Source organism: Mus musculus, chromosome 11 (genome assembly GCF_000001635.26).
Source record: "Mus musculus strain C57BL/6J chromosome 11, GRCm38.p6 C57BL/6J".
NCBI classification, from domain to species: domain Eukaryota; kingdom Metazoa; phylum Chordata; class Mammalia; order Rodentia; family Muridae; genus Mus; species Mus musculus.
This window is the reverse complement of record NC_000077.6, coordinates 60586644-60604118: the sequence shown is the minus strand read 5'-3', so window position 1 is coordinate 60604118 and position 17475 is coordinate 60586644. Positions and strand designations below refer to the sequence as shown.

The following is a 17475-nucleotide window of genomic DNA, read 5'->3' as shown; positions in this document are numbered from 1 at the left end:
TGATGCAGAGGCAAATGAAATTCTGTATGGTCCAGACCCACTTGTTTGTTTTTGTTTTTGAGATGGGCTCTTGCCTTGTAGCCTGAGAGGCTTTGAACTCACAGCAATTCTCTTGCCTCAGCTATCTTCTAAGGGATGGGGTTATAGACTTGTCAACAATGCCTGGTTATACTTCATTTCATTTTTGAGATAGGGTTCTATCATGTACCTGGATGGCCTCAACCTAACAGAATTCAGTAAGCTTCTGCCTCCTGAGTACTGGGTTTAAAATGTATGAGCCCGCACACTAGGCATGAAGCATTTATTTATTTGTTTGTTTGTTTTTTGTTTGTTTATTTATTTATTTTTGAGACAGGGTTTCTCTGTATAGCCTTCGCTGTCCTGGAACTCACTCTGTAAACCAGCCTGGTATCAAACTCAGAAATCTGACTGTCTCTGCTTCCCAAGTGTTGGGATTAAAGGTGTGCACCACCACTGCCCCACAGCATGAAGTATTCCAACCAGTGAGCCATCTCTCTAGTCCTATTTAGTAACAACTAAACTAAATCAGACAAACAACTATATAACATACAAATGAGTTATGGTAGCTTGGTAGTACCTGGAAACTGAGGCAAGAGGATTACTGCAAATTCAAGGTCAGGCTGTGCTACATAGTGATTTCCAGGCCAGTTAGACTATAGAGAGGAAATCTGATAGACACAGAAAAGGAGAAGGGCTGGGTACATAGCTGGATTGGTAGAATGCTTTCCTGCTATAAATAAAGAACTGAATGCAACCTAAAAGGACTGGGTATGGTACTATGTAGCAGAATTTTTTTCCTCAATTAATTTCACTTTTAGTACAATCAGAAGCCTGTGATTGGACAGGGAAAGGGGAGGTGGAGCTAAGAGTTTCAGAGACAGGACAATGGAGGAAGAGGAAGATGATCCAGATCCTGAGTGGCTTAAATAGCCACAGGTGTCTATGAATATCACAAAAGATAAAATCATTGGGGTGACTTGTCTAATCTAGGTGGGCAGCTTGTATCAGTATCAGCTGGCTCTGAAATGATGGTGTAGTCATCTTGTGAATTGAGAATGTATTGATATATAAATCTGACTGATTATTTCTAAGCTTCTAGAGATTTGATTTACTGTGTTAAGGGGATTTCTGACAACCTTGCCACAGGGGGTAGATGGCTGAATAGGTAAAAGTGGCTCTGAGGAAAGCAAACCAGAGCTGGGAAGACCACCCCTTGGGGCTAACCTAGAGCAGGAGAGACCAAGGGCAGAGAGTAGCTGGGTATAGTGTGGGATGGTGCAATTCTTAAATATTTCCCCCAGTGGTATTAAATGTTTTTTCTTAGATATTTTCTTTATTTAAGTTTCAAATGTTGTCTATCCCCTTTCCTTGTTTCCCCTCTGAAAATTCCCTATCCCCTTCTCCCTCTCCATGCTTACCAACCCACCCATTCCCAATTCCCTATCCAGGTATTCCCCTACACTGGGTATCCAGCATTTTCAGGCCCAAGGGCCTCTCCTTTCATTGATGTTCAACAAGGCTATCCTCTGCTACATATGCAGCTGGAGCCATGGGTCCCCCCATTTGTATTCCTTGGTTGATGGTTTAATCCCTGGGAGCTCTGGGAGCACTGCTTGGTTCATAGTGTTCTTAAGTCTATGGGGCTTCAATCTCCTTTAGTCCTTTCTCTAGATCCCCATATTAAATGTTTTTTTTTAAATATTGTTTATATCATGTATATGAGTACACTGTAGCTGTCTTTAGAAACACCACAAGAAGGCATTAAAAACCATTACACATGGTTTTGAGCCACCATGTGGTTGCTAGAAATTGAAATCAGTACTTCTGTAAGAGTAGTCAGTGCTCTTAACAGCTAAGCCATCTCAAAACACCACATTGGAGATGTTCCTCAGGTAAGCTAGCTTAAAAAAAAAAAAAAAGTAAGTGGAAGAAAGGGCAGACACTTGGTCCAATGTCTCCTTGGTCTACATCCCTGCAAATGGAAGAGGTGAGAATGATTGTAAAGGGAAAAAAGGAAGTCCCAGGGAGCAGGGAGGGTGAAAGGAGAGCCTCAAACAACCAGGAGCACCCAAACCTACTGGCAGCTTCTTCTCGGTGGTGTCTGGGTGCTCGGCAGGTCTAAATACCTGCAGGAGATCTAGGCAGGGTTGGGAGGGCTTAGAAAGAAGCTAAGTGATGAGAGAGAGAAGGATACCAGGAGAGGAATCAGCTAGGCTGGTCATAGGGCAGCAGTGAGTCCCTGATTCTTGCAGGAATGCAGATAGGCTGACACACCCTATGCACTGGCATATTCCATCCAGGGGCTGACTAGGGAAGAAAGGATGGGGTGGGTCATCCCCTCTGAGTCCATTTTTCAGAGGAGAAAACAGGCTCTCAGAAGGAACAGGCCAAGGGGGATGTTGAGTCCCAGCTAGACTGGAATACATCCTGAGACTGCCAATAAAGAACAGGTCAAGGGCTGGAGAGATGGCTGAGTGCTTAGGGGCAATGACTGCTCTTCTGAAGGTCCTGAGTTCAGATCCCAGCAACCACATGAAGGCTCACAATTTCCATAACAAGATGACTCCCTCTTCTGGGGTGTCTGAAGACAACAGCTACAGTGTATTTACATATAATAGATAATAAATACCAAGTTAAAAAATAAAAAGTCAAAGATAATGACTTCCTTCATCCTTCACCTGAGGTAGGACTCACCTTGACACAGGCCTGACCATGGATATTGGTATGAGCTCTTCCTTTAAAACAGTTCATTTTCTCTTCCACTAGGAGGCCAATTGGCAGAGGGAAACATGCAGATCTTCGTGAAGACCCTGACAGGCAAGACCATCACTTTTGAGGTGGAGCCCAGTGACACCATCAAGAATGTCAAGGTCAAGATCCAAGACAAGGAAGGCATCCCAGTTGACCAGCAGAGGCTGGTATTTGCCGGCAAACAGCTGCAGGATGGACGCACCCTTTCCAACTACTACATCCAGAACCATTCCACCTTGTACCTGGTGCTGCGTCTGCGAGGTGGCATCCTTGAGCCCTGCCAGTGTCAGCTTGCCCAGAAGGACAAGTAACAAGATGATCTGCTGCAAGTGCTACACATGCCTGCACCCTCGTGCAGTCGACTGCTGCAAGAAGTGGGGCCATACCAACAACCTGCGCCCCCAAACCAAGGTCAAATGAAGATGAGGTCATAGCTGGAGTGACCCTGAGATCAAATAAAGTCCCTTCCATCAACTGGGAAAAAAAAAGCATTTTATTGATTCTACCTAGTGTATGCACATGAGTGCACCTGTATATGCATACATGTATGATGTGGGAGTGAGGCACATACAGACAACTTGGTGGACTCAGCTTTCTTTCTCCTACCTTTTCCTTGGGGTTCTGGGACCAAACTCAGATCATCAGACTTGGCAGCAAGTGTCCTTTCCTGTTCAGCTCTCTCTGGTTCCCTGGCTCTAGGATAGCTACCTGTGGCTGTGAGCAAGCCTTAGACTCAGATTGGGGTACAACTATTGGGAGGGTGGCTTTCAGGTTGCAGGGACTGGGGCCATATGATCCATTCCTGTCTGAGATTCCAGGTTCTAACACACTGCCTCTGCCATCTCCTTCCATTTCCTCATTGTAGAATGGGGGCAATATATTCCGCAAATTTCTTAACACTTAGTCTGCCCAGGCAACTCTTACTTTAAGGCTATATTTTTTTTGTGTGTGTAAGTGGATTGTTCAGTGTGTTTGTGTGTGTGTTTGTTGTTGTTGTTGTAGTAGTTGGTGTTTTGCCATAAGGTTTCTCTATGTAGCACTGCCTGTCCTGGAACTTGTTTAGGAGACCAGGCTGGCTTGAACTCAGAGATCTTCCTGCCTCTGCCTCCTCAGTGCTGGGATTAAAAGCATGTGCCAACACTGACAGCTGAAAGCTATGGTTATTTTACAGAGGAAGACAGTGAGGCCAGAGAGGATACTGCTTGCTAATGGCATTTGTAGAATTAGGATTTGACTAATCCTAAGTGTGGTGTTAGAAATTGTGGTAAGAATTGAATGGGGGATGGAGAGTTGGCACAGTGGAAAGAGTGCTGACTGCTCTTCTAGAGGTCCTGAGTTCAATTTCCAGCAACCCCTTGGGGTTTCACCACCGTCAAGCATATAGGTGTACATGCAGACAGAGCACTCAATACAGATACAGATAAATGTGTGTGTGTGTGTGTGTGCGTGTATATATATATATATATATATATATATATATATATATATATAAAATCAATTTTAAAACAAAATATAAAGATGAGTTTTATTTTTTATAATGTATTTATTGACCTAGTCCTTATTTTTGATAGTATTTCACTGGGTAGTCCTGACAGGTCTAGAATTTACTACATAGATCAGACTCACAGGGCAGCCTCTGGACTGATGATGGGATTAAAGATGTGTGCTATCACACCTGTCACTACACCTGGCCTATGCTTTTGTTTCTGAGATAGGTGTTGCTATCCTACTATATAACCTAAGTTGCTCTTGAATTCCTGGTCTTCCTCAGCCTCCATACCTGCTGCTGTAACAGGTGTTTAAAGAATCAAAAGGAGAAGAAATGAAGGAAGACGAATAAATAAAAAGGAAAGAAAACATGATTGGTGAAAAAAATAAGAAATGATACTTACATTCCCTAAGTATGAGGGAGGAGAAGGTTTACTTTAGTTATGTGGGCAAGCATAGAGGGGTAGGGATGTCTGGGAGAGCCCAGTGTGGACATGAGCTGACTTAAGCTGTACCATGTGAGGAGAGCAGGGAGTGGAGAGGACAAGAGGGGAGAGCAGTTGCAGCAGCCAATAGCCATGAAGGTAGAAAGAGTGAGTAACTACAACTTCTGAGGGAGGAAGGAAAATACAGCAGGCAGGTCTGCTTTGATAGTTAGACACCTCAGCCTTTTGTCCTGGGCTTCAAACCCAACATTTACCTATAGCCCAGCTCAAACTTTCTTCTTTTTCTTTTCCTTTTCCATTTATTTATTTATTTATTTATTTAGTTTTTTGGAGGCAAAATTTCTCTGTATATCTCTGAAGAGCCCAGAACAACCTCTGTAGACCAGGCTGACCTCAAACGCAAATATCCTCCAGCCTCTGCCTCCTGAGTACCAGGATTGAAGGCATGCTCCTGGTACAGAACTGTTTTAAAAATTTGGCTAGCTAGTCAGTCAGTAATGCCTCTAATCCCAGAACTTGGGAAGCAGAGGCAGGCAGACTTCTGAGTTTCAGTCCAGCATGGTCTACAGAGTGAGTTCCAGGACAACCAGGACAAAACAGAGAAACCATGTCGCAAAAACAAAACAAAACAAAAATCAATCAAACAAACAAACAAAGAAAAAATTCGCTAGCCTACCAAGGACTAATATACAACATACCCTCCCACTCTGTAAGCTTTTCTGCCAAAAATTTATTATTTTTAAGATTTATGTCTACTATGAGTGATGTGTGTCTGTGAATGTGTGCATGAACCCACACCTTCCAAATATATGTAGGTGCCCTTCACACCAGAAGACAGCATGGGATCCTTTGGAAGTAGAGTTGCAGGTAGTTGTCAGCTGACTGAAGTGGTCTCTGGGAACTGAACTCAAGTTCCCTGGAAGAGCACTGGAAGAGAGAGGCCAGTGCTCTGAACCACTGCACCATCTCTCCATGCCTTGTATGAACAAGGGTTTTACCAGGTGGAGGAGATGAAAAGATTGCAATTCCCAGGGCTGGAGAGATGAGACCTGATTCCCTGTGTCTACATGGTGGCACTGTAACTCCACTTAAAGGGAACCTGACACCCTCTTTCAGCCTCATTGGTCACAATGTAGTAAGAAGACAAACAGGCACACAAAATACCTATGCACATAAAAATTAGGGGGAAAAATCAAACAAGAGGGCAAACCCTTCATTTACACAAAGGAAGAGCTGCATTGGGACAGCCAGGCGTCCCTGACAGGTCTCACCCTGTCAGCTCCTTCATCTCCTTTCCACAGCTTTCCAAAGAAGTCAACCAGGATTAGACTCTCAGGAAATGCCACATTCCCCCTTGCAGTGGAGATGAAAGCCAGTGGCCACCACAGTGTACCCATTTCACAGAAAGAGCTTGCCTTTCTGGACTGCTTCACTCCTGTTTTTCTTTCTGCAACAACAAGGCCAGTCTTTTAACACAGGTTTCTCCAGACAGCCTGCCCAACTTCCCTCTTGATCTGCCTTCAGCGACCTCCCTGCTGCAGGACTGTAAGCATGCACCACCACCAAGACACACACTGTGCACAGCATGAGGGATCAAATTCAGAACTCAGGGCCTGCTAGGTGAGCTCTCTACCAACTGAGCTACATCCCCATCTTAGTTAGGGTCACTATTGCTGTGATGAAACACTATGACCAAAAGGGCCTTGGGGAGGAGAGGGTTCCTCTTCCTCACAGTCCCATATAACAAACAGTTCATCACCAAGAGCAGTGAGGGCATGAGCTCAAGCAGGGCAGGAACTTGGAGGCAGGAGCTGATGCAGGGTCCCTGGAGAGATGCTGTTTACTGGCTTCCTCCTCATGGCTGGCTCAACCTGTTTTCTTTTTTCTTTTTCTTTCTTTTCTCTTTCTTTCTTCCTTCCTTTCTTTCTTTCTTTCTTTCTTTCTTTCTTTCTTTCTTTCTTTCTTTCTTTCTTTCCTTCTTCCTTTCTGGTTTTCTGAGACAGGTTTTCTCTATGTCATGGAACTTACTCTGTAGACCAGGCTGGCTTTGAACTAAGAGATCTGCCAGCCTCTGCCTCTTTTTTTTTTAAAAATATTTATTTATTTATTATATGTAAGTACACTGTACCTATCTTCAGACACTCCAAAAGAGGCCATCAGATTTCCTTACAGATGGTTGTGAGCCACCATGCGGCTGCTGGGAATTGAACTCAAGACCTTTGGAAGAGCAGTCAGTGCTCTTAATCACTGAGCCATCTCACCAGCCCCCCTGCCTCTGCCTCTTGAGTGCTGGAATTAAAGGTGTTTCCCACCAGGCCTGGATCTGTTTTCTTATAGAACCCAGGAATTTGTGCCAGGGATGGCACCACCCATAACAGACAGGGCCCCCCTCCATTAATCACTAATAAGAAAATAGTAAGAAAATTAATTTAAAAATGCCCTCAAGCAGGATCTTAAAGAGGATTTTTTTCTTTTGGTTCTTTCAATACAGGGTTTCTTGCACATCCTGGCTGTCCTGGAACTCACTTTGTTGACCAGGCTGGCAGGGAACACAGAAATCTACCTGCGTTGGCCTCCCAAGTGCTAGGATTAAAGGCTTGTGCTACCACTACCTGGCTGCATTTTTTCTCAGGGAAATTTACTCCTTTCAGAGAAATTCTGTGTTCAGTTGACATAATATTAGCCAATACAATCATAATTTTTACAAATAAATTTTGTGGGTTTTTTTTTTCCTTTGGAGGCAGGGCTTCTCTGTGCAGCCTGGCTACCCTGGAACTCATTGTGTTGACCAGGCTGCCCATTTTGCCTAAATGCTGGCAAAATTTAACTTCAGTATGTTTTTTTTTTTTTAAATAAATGTTCTTTGCCTGAAGAGAGCTGCCCATTTTGGCTACATGTTGGCAAATTTTAACTTCAGTATGGTTTTGTTTTTTTTTTGTAAATAAATCTTCTTTGGCTGAAGAGATGGCTCAGAGTTTAAGAGACCTGTCTGGGGTTCCAGAGGTCCTGAGTTCAATTCGCAGCAAACACATGGTGGATCACAACCACCCATGATGAGTCTTATGCCTTTGTGCCCTGCAGGATACATGCAGGCAGAAAGCTGTATCCATAATAAATAAGTCAATCTTTTTAAAAATATGTTCTCATTTCTCTCTCTTACTCTGTCTTTCTCTCCCTCTCCTACTTCCTCTCATTCTCTCTCTCTCTCTCTTGCTCTCCCACTTCCTCTCATTCTCTCTATCTTTCTCTCTCTCTCAAGTGTGGGTTCTTTGCTGCATGCACACCTGCATGCTATAAGAGGGCATCAGATGCCCTTATAGATGGTCATAAGCCACCATGTGGTTTGTAGTGGCTATTCCTGGTTGTCAACTTGACTGTATCTGGAATGAACTACAATCCAGAAATGGAAGGCTCCCCAGTGATTCTAATCTGGAGGCTGGAGAGAGAAGTTTCTGGCCTGGATCTTGGTATGGAGATCTTAAGGCATAGTGGCTATGAGTACCAGAAGATTAAGGGAGGGTGATCTCTGAATTCCAAGGTCATCTGGGATTAACGGTATGGTGGCACACACCTGTAATCTGGGCTACACCTTCTGCTGGAGCCCATATAAGGACATTGGAAGAAGGAAGATTCACTCTCTCTCTCCCCAAGCCTGCTGCCTTGTTGGACTGAGCAACTGCTAGATCCTTGGACTTCCATTCACAGCTGCAGCTGACCATTGTTGGGAGTTGGACTGCTGACTGTAAGTTATCAACAAATTCTTTTACTATATAGAGGCTAAGCCATAAGTTCTGTGACTCTAGAGAACCCTGACTAATACCTGGTTGCTGGGAATTGAACTCAGTACCTCTCTGGAAGAGCAGCCAGTGCTATTGACCATTAAGCCAGCTAGGCAGCCCCTCTTTAGTGGATTTTTAAATCTGGGAAGCCTACGTTCATTGCTTTCATATTCTGACTAGAAACACAAACATAACCAGCTGCCCAGGCTCTGACTTTCTGGTCTTCCCCATCACAATGGGCTGTGTCTTGATTTGTGAGCTAGAAAGCTCTTTCTTTAAATTGAATACATTCCTATAAAAGGAAAGAAAAAGATGTGGTAAGTGCCTTCTCTCCTGTGCACTTAGGAAGTGGAGACAGGAGGGCCTCTTGAATCAGGAATTTGATGCTGGCCTGGAGAGATGGCTCAAAAGTTAAGAGAACAGTGGTCCTGGGTTTAATTCCCAGCAACCATGTGGTGGCTCACAACCATCTGAAATAGGATCTGATGCCCTCTTCTGGTGTGTCTGAAGACAGCAACAGTGTACATACATAATACATGAAATAAATCTTAAAAAAAAATTGAAGCTGATCTTACGGGCATAGCAAATAAAAATGTATGGAAGGAGGGATGAGGTGGAGGGATAAAGGAAGATGGGGAGGGAAAGAGAGGGAGAGGGTGGTGGAGAGGTAGGGGGAGAGGGAGAGGATCTAGATGTGTGGAGTGGAACAACTTGGACCATGATGCAGAGGCAAATGAAATTCTGTATGGTCCAGACCCACTTGTTTGTTTTTGTTTTTGAGATGGGCTCTTGCCTTGTAGCCTGAGAGGCTTTGAACTCACAGCAATTCTCTTGCCTCAGCTATCTTCTAAGGGATGGGGTTATAGACTTGTCAACAATGCCTGGTTATACTTCATTTCATTTTTGAGATAGGGTTCTATCATGTACCTGGATGGCCTCAACCTAACAGAATTCAGTAAGCTTCTGCCTCCTGTGTACTGGGTTTAAAATGTATGAGCCCGCACACTAGGCATGAAGCATTTATTTATTTGTTTGTTTGTTTTTTGTTTGTTTATTTATTTATTTTTGAGACAGGGTTTCTCTGTATAGCCTTCGCTGTCCTGGAACTCACTCTGTAAACCAGCCTGGTATCAAACTCAGAAATCTGACTGTCTCTGCTTCCCAAGTGTTGGGATTAAAGGTGTGCACCACCACTGCCCCACAGCATGAAGTATTCCAACCAGTGAGCCATCTCTCTAGTCCTATTTAGTAACAACTAAACTAAATCAGACAAACAACTATATAACATACAAATGAGTTATGGTAGCTTGGTAGTACCTGGAAACTGAGGCAAGAGGATTACTGCAAATTCAAGGTCAGGCTGTGCTACATAGTGATTTCCAGGCCAGTTAGACTATAGAGAGGAAATCTGATAGACACAGAAAAGGAGAAGGGCTGGGTACATAGCTGGATTGGTAGAATGCTTTCCTGCTATAAATAAAGAACTGAATGCAACCTAAAAGGACTGGGTATGGTACTATGTAGCAGAATTTTTTTCCTCAATTAATTTCACTTTTAGTACAATCAGAAGCCTGTGATTGGACAGGGAAAGGGGAGGTGGAGCTAAGAGTTTCAGAGACAGGACAATGGAGGAAGAGGAAGATGATCCAGATCCTGAGTGGCTTAAATAGCCACAGGTGTCTATGAATATCACAAAAGATAAAATCATTGGGGTGACTTGTCTAATCTAGGTGGGCAGCTTGTATCAGTATCAGCTGGCTCTGAAATGATGGTGTAGTCATCTTGTGAATTGAGAATGTATTGATATATAAATCTGACTGATTATTTCTAAGCTTCTAGAGATTTGATTTACTGTGTTAAGGGGATTTCTGACAACCTTGCCACAGGGGGTAGATGGCTGAATAGGTAAAAGTGGCTCTGAGGAAAGCAAACCAGAGCTGGGAAGACCACCCCTTGGGGCTAACCTAGAGCAGGAGAGACCAAGGGCAGAGAGTAGCTGGGTATAGTGTGGGATGGTGCAATTCTTAAATATTTCCCCCAGTGGTATTAAATGTTTTTTCTTAGATATTTTCTTTATTTAAGTTTCAAATGTTGTCTATCCCCTTTCCTTGTTTCCCCTCTGAAAATTCCCTATCCCCTTCTCCCTCTCCATGCTTACCAACCCACCCATTCCCAATTCCCTATCCAGGTATTCCCCTACACTGGGTATCCAGCATTTTCAGGCCCAAGGGCCTCTCCTTTCATTGATGTTCAACAAGGCCATCCTCTGCTACATATGCAGCTGGAGCCATGGGTCCCTCCATTTGTATTCTTTGGTTGATGGTTTAATCCCTGGGAGCTCTGGGAGCACTGCTTGGTTCATAGTGTTCTTAAGTCTATGGGGCTTCAATCTCCTTTAGTCCTTTCTCTAGATCCCCATATTAAATGTTTTTTTTAAAATATTGTTTATATCATGTATATGAGTACACTGTAGCTGTCTTTAGAAACACCACAAGAAGGCATTAAAAACCATTACACATGGTTTTGAGCCACCATGTGGTTGCTAGAAATTGAAATCAGTACTTCTGTAAGAGTAGTCAGTGCTCTTAACAGCTAAGCCATCTCAAAACACCACATTGGAGATGTTCCTCAGGTAAGCTAGCTTAAAAAAAAAAAAAAAAAGTAAGTGGAAGAAAGGGCAGACACTTGGTCCAATGTCTCCTTGGTCTACATCCCTGCAAATGGAAGAGGTGAGAATGATTGTAAAGGGAAAAAAGGAAGTCCCAGGGAGCAGGGAGGGTGAAAGGAGAGCCTCAAACAACCAGGAGCACCCAAACCTACTGGCAGCTTCTTCTCGGTGGTGTCTGGGTGCTCGGCAGGTCTAAATACCTGCAGGAGATCTAGGCAGGGTTGGGAGGGCTTAGAAAGAAGCTAAGTGATGAGAGAGAGAAGGATACCAGGAGAGGAATCAGCTAGGCTGGTCATAGGGCAGCAGTGAGTCCCTGATTCTTGCAGGAATGCAGATAGGCTGACACACCCTATGCACTGGCATATTCCATCCAGGGGCTGACTAGGGAAGAAAGGATGGGGTGGGTCATCCCCTCTGAGTCCATTTTTCAGAGGAGAAAACAGGCTCTCAGAAGGAACAGGCCAAGGGGGATGTTGAGTCCCAGCTAGACTGGAATACATCCTGAGACTGCCAATAAAGAACAGGTCAAGGGCTGGAGAGATGGCTGAGTGCTTAGGGGCAATGACTGCTCTTCTGAAGGTCCTGAGTTCAGATCCCAGCAACCACATGAAGGCTCACAATTTCCATAACAAGATGACTCCCTCTTCTGGGGTGTCTGAAGACAACAGCTACAGTGTATTTACATATAATAGATAATAAATACCAAGTTAAAAAATAAAAAGTCAAAGATAATGACTTCCTTCATCCTTCACCTGAGGTAGGACTCACCTTGACACAGGCCTGACCATGGATATTGGTATGAGCTCTTCCTTTAAAACAGTTCATTTTCTCTTCCACTAGGAGGCCAATTGGCAGAGGGAAACATGCAGATCTTCGTGAAGACCCTGACAGGCAAGACCATCACTTTTGAGGTGGAGCCCAGTGACACCATCAAGAATGTCAAGGTCAAGATCCAAGACAAGGAAGGCATCCCAGTTGACCAGCAGAGGCTGGTATTTGCCGGCAAACAGCTGCAGGATGGACGCACCCTTTCCAACTACTACATCCAGAACCATTCCACCTTGTACCTGGTGCTGCGTCTGCGAGGTGGCATCCTTGAGCCCTGCCAGTGTCAGCTTGCCCAGAAGGACAAGTAACAAGATGATCTGCTGCAAGTGCTACACATGCCTGCACCCTCGTGCAGTCGACTGTTGCAAGAAGTGGGGCCATACCAACAACCTGTGCCCCCAAACCAAGGTCAAATGAAGATGAGGTCATAGCTGGAGTGACCCTGAGATCAAATAAAGTCCCTTCCATCAACTGGGAAAAAAAAGCATTTTATTGATTCTACCTAGTGTATGCACATGAGTGCACCTGTATATGTATACATGTATGATGTGGGAGTGAGGCACATACAGACAACTTGGTGGACTCAGCTTTCTTTCTCCTACCTTTTCCTTGGGGTTCTGGGACCAAACTCAGATCATCAGACTTGGCAGCAAGTGTCCTTTCCTGTTCAGCTCTCTCTGGTTCCCTGGCTCTAGGATAGCTACCTGTGGCTGTGAGCAAGCCTTAGACTCAGATTGGGTACAACTACTGGGAGGGTGGCTTTCAGGTTGCAGGGACTGGGGCCATATGATCCATTCCTGTCTGAGATTCCAGGTTCTAACACACTGCCTCTGCCATCTCCTTCCATTTAATCATTGTAGAATGGGGGCAATATATTCCACAAATTTCTTAACACTTAGTCTGCCCAGGCAACTCTTACTTTAAGGCTATATTTTTTCTGTGTGTGTATGTGGATTGTTCAGTGTGTTTGTGTGTGTGTTTGTTGTTGTTGTTGTAGTAGTTGCTGTTTTGCCATAAGGTTTCTCTATGTAGCACTGCCTGTCCTGGAACTTGTTTAGGAGACCAGGCTGGCTTGAACTCAGAGATCTTCCTGCCTCTGCCTCCTCAGTGCTGGGATTAAAAGCATGTGCCAACACTGACAGCTGAAAGCTATGGTTATTTTACAGAGGAAGACAGTGAGGCCAGAGAGGATACTGCTTGCTCATGGCATTTGTAGAATTAGGATTTGACTAATCCTAAGTGTGGTGTTAGAAATTGTGGTAAGAATTGAATGGGGGCTGGAGAGATGGCTCAGTGGAAAGAGTGCTGACTGCTCTTCTAGAGGTCCTGAGATCAATTTCCCTCAACCCCATGGTGTGTCACCACCATCAAGCATATAGGTGTACATGCAGATAGAGCACTCATTATAGATACATATCAATGTGTGTGTATATATATAATCAAAAACAAAATATAAAGATGAGTTTTATTTTATTTTTTATATTGTATTTATTGACCTAGTTGTTATTTATGATAGTATTTCACTGGGTAGTCCTGACAGGTCTAGAATTTACTACATAGATCAGACTCACAGGGCAGCCTCTGGACTGAAGGGTTTAAAGATGTATGCTATCACACCTGTCACTACACCTGGCCTATGGTTTTGTTTCTGAGACAGTTGCTGCTATCCTGCTATATAACCTAATTTGCTCTTGAAATCCTAGACTTCAGGGGCTGGTGAGATGGCTCAGTGGGTAAGAGCACTGACTGCTCTTCCGAAGGTCCTGAGTTCAAATCCCACCAACCACATGGTGGCTCACAACCACCTGTAATGGCATCTGATACCCTCTTCTGTTGTGTCTGAAGACAGCTACAGTGTACTTACATATAACAATAAATAAATCTTAAAAAAAAAAAAAGAAATTGTGGTAAGAATTGAATGCAGGCTGGAAAGAGCAGAGACTGCTCTTCCAGAGGTCCTGAGTTCAATTCCCAGCAACCACATGGTGGCTCACAATCATCTAGCACATCAGTAGAGCACTCATTCTATACACATTAAATAAAATTATGAAATATATAAAAATTAGCTTTATTTTATTTTTATATTGTATTTATTGACCTATTTATTATTTATGATAGTATTTCACTGGGTAGTCCTGACAGGACTGGAATTTAGTACATAGATCAGACTCACATGGCAGCCTCTGGATTGAAGGGTTTAAAGATATGTACTATCACCCCTGTCACTACACCTGGCCTAAGCTTTTGTTTCTGAGACAGGTGCTGCTATCCTGCTGTATAACCTACGTTTGTCTTGAAATCCTAGACTTCAGGGGCTGGTGAGATGGCTCAGTGGGTAAGAGCACTTGACTGCTCTTCCGAAGGTCCGGAGTTCTAATCCCAGCAACCACATGGTGGCTCACAACCATCCATAATGAGATCTGACTCTCTCTTCTGGAGTGTCTGAAGACAGCTACAGTGTACTTACATATAATACAGTGTACTTACAAATAATAGATAAATAAATCTTAAAAAAACTAAAAATAAAAGAAATCCTAGACTTCCTTCCTCAGCCTCCTTATCTGTGGCTGGAACAGGTGTTTTACGGATGAAAAGGAGGAAGAAGAAATAAAAGGGAAAGAACACTTGATTGGTCCCTAGGGTAGACACCACATGAATGGGAAGAACATGGAAATTCCCAGTGCAGAAGCATGGTACCCATTCGACAAAGAAGACAGCATGGGATCCTTTGGAAGTAGAGTTCCAGGTAGTTGTCAGCTGACTGAAGTGGTCTCTGGGAACTGAACTCAAGTTCCCTGGAAGAGCACTGGAAGAGAGAGGCCAGTGCTCTGAACCACTGCACCATCTCTCCATGCCTTGTATGAACAAGGGTTTTACCAGGTGGAGGAGATGAAAAGATTGCAATTCCCAGGGCTGGAGAGATGAGACCTATATGGTGGCACTGACACCCTCTTTCAGCATCCTTGGTCACATGTAGTATGAAGACAAAAAGGCAGACAACATACCTACACACATAAAAATAAGGGGGAAAAATCAAGAGGGCAAACCCTTTATTTACAAGGAAGAGCTTCATTTGGACAGCCAGGCATCCCTGAGAGGGCTCACCCTGCCATTCCTTCATCTCCTTCACACAGCTTTCCAAAGAAGTCAACCAGGATTAGACTCTCAGGAAATGCCACATTCCCCCTTGCAGTGGAGATGAAAGCCAGTGGCCACCACAGTGTACCCATTTCACAGAAAGAGCTTGCCTTTCTGGGCTGCTTCACTCCTGTTTTTCTTTCTGCAACAACAAGGCCAGTCTTTTAACACAGGCTTCTCCAGACAGCCTGCCCAACTGCCCTCTTGATCTGCCTTCAGCAACCTCCCTGCTGCAGGACTGTAAGCATGCACCAGCACCAAGCCACACACTGTGCACAGCATGAGGGATCAAATTCAGAACTCAGGACCTGCTAGGTGAGCTCTCTACCAACTGAGCTACATCCCCATCTTAGTCAGAGTCACTATTGCTGTGATGAAACACTGTGACCAAAAGGGCCTTGGGGAGGAGAGGGTTCCTCTTCCTCACAGTCCCATATAACAAACAGTTCATCACCAAGAACAGTGAGGGCATGAGCTCAAGCAGGGCAGGAACTTGGAGGCAGGAGCTGATGCAGGGTCCCTGGAGAGATGCTGTTTACTGGCTCCCTCCTAATGGCTGGCTCATCCTGTTTTTTTTTCTTTTTCGTTCTCTTTTTCTTTTTCTTTCTCTCTTTCTTTTTTCTTTTTCTTTCTTTTTTTCTCTTTCTTTCATTCTTTCTTTCTTCCTTCCTTTCTTTCTTTCTTTCTTTCTTTCTTTCTTTCTTTCTTTCTTTCTTTCTTTTTTGTTATTTGAGACATGGTTTCTCTATGTAGCCCTGGCTGTCATGGAACTTGCTCTGTAGACCAAGCTGGCTTTAGATCTGCCTGCCTCTGTCTCATGAGTGCTGGGATTAATGGTGTGTCCCACTAGGCCTGGATCTGTTTTCTTATAGAACCCAGGACAATTCGCCCAGGGATGTCACCACCCATACTAGACAGGGCTCTCCCCCATTAATCACTAATAAGATAATAGTAAGAAAATTAATAAAACAATGCCCTCAAGCAGGATCTTAAACCTGAAAGACTCTTAAAAGAGCCCCTTGCTCAGGCCTCAGGACAATAGCGGACACCCAAGAACTCCTGATAGACCTAGCTTGTAGCAAACCACATGAGGCTTTATTCAGGGAAAGCCAGAGCTCTGGGGACAACTCATATCCCACATTGGGGTAGAGGAGTCGACCTTGAGGGGAAAGAGGTCCCAGTCTTTATAGGCCCTCAGGGGAGAAAGGAGAAAGGGGGACGAGTAGGGGATTTCCAGATCTAAACAATATCTATTCTAAAATGATTGATTCTTCAAGAAATGGGTATGGGAGGGAGACAAGGAAAGAGTGTAATGAAGGTGCAGCACTCCTGATTGGCCCCGACTATGGTTGCTGGGGAGATTTCCTGACTCTTTCCCAGAAATCAATATCACAAACACCTGGCAGTGAGGGGCAGCAATGGGCACACACCTGGTCAGAACATTGGCAGACACACATTTTCGAGGAGCGGCCAGAGCATTGTGCACCTCTATTTTTCTAAATCAGTGAAGCTAGTTCTACTAACAATGAAATCTATTTTGCCAATTTCAGGGCTTCTGTGACCTTTTACATTCTATCAGGATCTTTCAAAACCATTTTTTCTTTTGATTTTTCGATACAGGGTTTCTTGCATATCCTTGGCTGTCCTGGAACTCACTTTGTAGACCAGGCTGGCCTGAAACACAGAAATCTACCTGCCTCTGCCTCCCAAGTGCTGGGATTAAAGGCTTGTGCCACCACTGCCTGGCTGCATTTTTTTCTCAGTGAAGTTTCCTCCTTACAGAGAAATTTTTTGTTCAGTTGACATAAAATTAGCCAGCACAATCACAATTTTTAAACATAAATTTTGTGTTTTGGTGTTTATTTTTTGTTTCTTTGGAGGCAGGGTTTATCTGTGCAGCCTGGCTACCCTGGAACTCATTCTGAAGAACAGGCTGCCCATTTTGCCTAAATGCTGGTAAATTTTAACTTCGGTATGGTTTTTTTTTTTTTTTTTTTTTATAAATACATGGTTCTTTGGCTGAAGAATGGCTCAGAGGTCAAGAGACCTGTCTCGGGTTCCAGAGGTCCTGAGTTCAATTCCCAGCAGTCACCTGATGGATCACAACCGCCCATAATGAGATCTTATGCCTATCTGCCCTTCAGGAAACATGCAGGCAGAACGCTCTATCCATAATAAATAAGTAAATCTTTTTAAAAATATGTTCTCATTTCTCTCTCTCTTACTCTGTCACTCTCTCCCTCTCCTACTTCCTCTCATTCTCTCTCTCTCTTTCTCTCTCTCTCTAGTGTGGGTTCTTTGCTGCATGCACAACTGCATGCTATAAGAGGGCATCAGATACCCTTATAGATGGTCA

At 43.9% G+C, this 17475-nt stretch overlaps 1 pseudogene; it reads left to right on the top strand.

Moving 5' to 3' along the window:
* The first annotated feature begins 2793 nt into the window (after positions 1–2793).
* Gm12621 lies at positions 2794–12465 on the top strand (annotated as a pseudogene).
* Positions 12466–17475: the final 5010 nt, after the last annotated feature.